The sequence below is a fragment of the Neovison vison genome, chromosome 7, assembly GCF_020171115.1.
Source record: "Neovison vison isolate M4711 chromosome 7, ASM_NN_V1, whole genome shotgun sequence".
NCBI classification, from domain to species: Eukaryota; Metazoa; Chordata; class Mammalia; order Carnivora; family Mustelidae; genus Neogale; species Neogale vison.
The window spans coordinates 13,454,748-13,458,457 of NC_058097.1; the positions used below are offsets into that span (position 1 = coordinate 13,454,748).

At 41.3% G+C, this 3,710-nt stretch overlaps 1 pseudogene; it reads left to right on the top strand.

Annotated features, from left to right (window-relative positions):
* The first annotated feature begins 1,696 nt into the window (after window positions 1-1,696).
* LOC122913282 lies at window positions 1,697-2,737 on the top strand (annotated as a pseudogene).
* The last annotated feature ends 973 nt before the right edge of the window (window positions 2,738-3,710 follow it).

Genomic DNA, 3,710 nt, shown 5'->3' on the forward strand with positions numbered 1-3,710 from the left:
CATACTGAATGGAACAGCTTATCTTAAATATGGGGGGGTGGGTAGGCATTCTGATGACTGGATGTTTGCTTTGATTTTGTGGGGTTGTTGCTAGGAACACAGGTTTTTCAACAATGAACTAGAGATGGAAGAAGTGAAGTCACCTGCGCCCCACTGCGTCGGTACACAGTATCTGAATTCAGACTATCATAACACAGGCCAATTCCTCCCAATAAAAAAAATGTACAAGACAATGGAAGACAAAAGGGAGGCAGGACTTTTTTTCCCTTTGATTAATTATTAAAGGATCCTTTTCAGAAATCTATATTTCAAAGTGTCTTTTTGTTTGGTGCCCCAGAGGTTTTAACTCCCCCGGGGCAGTTCAGGGCAGGTTAGGAGCACGCATTCTTTTTATCAAGCAGAAGGGCAGATTGTGAAATTGGTTTTGGAAAGGAGAACCCGAGGGTGGGGTTTTGCGAAGGAGAACCAGAGCGAGCAAGAAGCCCTGCTCCCACACAAAGCTGAGGATCTGGAAATAGATGGTGCTATTCCCACTTTGAAGACCACTGACCCGGACTGACCTCCAGCTTCAAGGATATTTCTTTGGGCTGGAGAAAGGCAGATACAGCAGGCTCCACCACTGACTTGCTTTGGAATTTAGCCTTCTTGTTCTAATCTGGCAAACTGAGCCAATGTCTAGTTTTTGGTTTCCTTCCATAGTGTTCTGAGAATTAGGCATGAGAAATAGTTACTACAACTACTACTACTTAGGTTTCGAATAGTACTTCTAAATTTCCAAAAGGCTTTGAGGTCTGGACCTTATGTTTTCCTCACAACTGTCCCTCAAAGGCAAGTCTTCCCTCTATGGGACAGACGTGGGTCATGGAAATCCAGGGCAAGACTTGGCCAAAGATCTCACAGCAGATAGATGTCTTGGTTGGGAATAGCACCTTCTTTCTCCACATGCATCCACAGAGCATGAAGAAATCACCAATTACATCAAATACCAGCAATTACCATCAAATACCAAATGAATTAACCACTAATTATATCAAATACTTTAACAGAAAGTATAAAGTATATCCAGTATGTATACTATATATACAATATATACTCTATCTAAATTTATGGATTTTTATAAAATATCATTTTCATGAAATAACAGAGGCCCATGAATATTCTCAGTCTGTTCCATCAAACTGTGACTCGGTTGACTGAAAAGCAGAAAAACAAAACAAAACAAAACACCATAAAGCTCCCCAAAGCAGTTTCCATCCCAAAAGGCACATTCATTTTTCACTGTCCAGTGATCTGTGATCCACTTTGTACTTCTGTAAGCACCCTGCAAGATGAGCATTCCCAGGGTAGAATGATAACTTAATGATAATTTAACAAGGAAGTTATTTCAGGATAAATTATTAGTTTTTTGCTTCATTTGAAACAAAGTTTTAGTTTATTTTTTGGCTAGTAATTCAAAAGGTATTACAAAAGATTGACTTTCCCTTCCACCTCTTTACCTTCCCAGACATAATCAATAAGAAAGAATATAAATCATGAAATCTGTTGTAACCCCGTATATCCCTCGGACAACATGAAATAAGATATTTGGGGCTAATCTGTTGTTCAGGAAGTGTTTGGATATTGTAAGACCTTCATTTATGGAAGACTAAGTGTAGAAAGTTGGCAGCAGGGCAGGGCTGGATGGATAGTAGGCGGGATGAAGACGACCTTGGAGCAGCACTTGGAGGACACAACGAAGAATCGAGCCATTGTTGGGAGTCCTGGGCACAGGTGTGCAAGGACTTAATCTGGGCTGCTGTGGGATGCCAGCAGATGAGCATGCTGGGGTGATATCTGTTCTAGTCTAGCAAGCAGCTAAGCTAACCTCAGACTTCACCAATATTCCTGTGGTGTGTCTGGACTCCGATAATGGGAACACGGTTCCCCTCTCTTCCTCGGCTCTGCCTGCACAGGTGGCAGCCATCTATTACTGGGCAGCATGGCTGCCCTCAGACCTCTGGTGAAGCCCAAGATCATTAAAAAGAGGACCAATAAGTCCATCTGGCACCAGTCAGACCAATAGGTCAAAATTAAGCACAAAAGGCGGAAGCCCAGAGGCACTGACAATAGGGTGCATGAAGATTCAAGGGCCAGATCTTGATGCCCAACATTAGTTACCGGAGAAACAAACAAACAAACAAAAAAAAAACATTAACTGCGTTAACTACACTCTGCAAGGAAATCCCTTGCGGAGTTCCTAGTCCACAATGTCAAGGAGCTTGAAGTGCTCCTGACGGGCAACAAATCTTACTGTGCAGCCACTGCTCACAATGTCTCCTCCAAGAACCACAAAGCCATTGTGGAAAGAGCAGCCCAACCAGCAGTCAGAGTTACCAATCCCAATGCCAGGCTGTGCCGTGAAGAAAATGAATAGTCAGCTTGTGTACACGTCATATTTGCATTAATAAAACCATAAAACTACAAAAAAAAAAAAGATAATGAAGGGGCGCCTGGGTGGTGCAGTGGATTAAGCCTCTGCCTTCAGCTCAGGTCATGATCTCAGGTCTTGGGATGGAGCCCCGCATCGGGCTCTCTGCTCGGCAGGGAGCCTGCTTCCTCCTCTCTCTCTGCCTGCCTCTCTGCCTACTTGTGACCTCTGTCAAATAAATAAATAAAAATTAAAGAAAAAAGATAATGGAACATGATGATCCAGAAATATAATGGCATCATAGTGGCATTGCACAAAATGACCCCTTGATAAGTTCACCCACAGCCTGTCACAGGGGCTCAATATTAATTACCTTGTAGAACTATTAAAGTTCCAGTAGTGAGGCCATTTCTTTAGTGTGTATTGGGCACTTTCCTATTAATTTCAGAGTAAGTTGCCTTTGGACCCTCAATGGACTGACTTATCAAAATATTAGTAAGAAAGGATCATGTTGTGAAGCAGCAGGTCCATGTCACTTTGTACACAGAATTTTTATATGTTCAATAAACCTGGTTGGAAGATAAAATAAAAGTTGGCAGCGGGGTCTAGTCAAGGGTCAAGGAAAACAGTGACACACATCATATAAGCATAAAAGAGGATGAGGGACAAAGATTAAAATAATGAGTCTTGGAGAACTGAATCATAACTGGGAGTTATGGGTGAGTCCAAAACAGGAACAGGAGTTTCCAGAAGTCCACAGAGCAATTAAGAGCAGAATAAATCCAGGTGCCCAAGACCAGTGAAACAAAGTGGAACCTAGACACAGACAGAATTCAATCCCAAGATGGCCCCTCTTCCCTGAGCTGCCCCAGAGACTGCCTCGTGACCTGGAGCCCCTGCCCCTGCCTTCCAAAAGTTATGTATGACCTAAACTGCTTCATGAGTAGAGAACCCTGAAATTTTAGAGCTGCTAAGAAACTTAAATATTACCTAGTACATCTAATACTCAAGCAATTTGATCCCTGGGCCCCATAATACTCTTAAAGACATTGAGGACCCCAAAGAGTTTTTGTTTAAATGTGGGCCACATCTACTGATATTGACCATCTTAGAAATTAACACCAATAATATTTTTAAGTATTTGTTAATTTATTTTAAAATAACAATAGTAATCACATTACATGCTAACATAAACAATATGTTTTATGAAAAACAACCATATTTTACAAAAGCTTAAAAAACGAAGTAAAAACATTCGCATTTTTTTTACATTTTTGGAAATCTCTTTAGTGTCTGGCTTAAC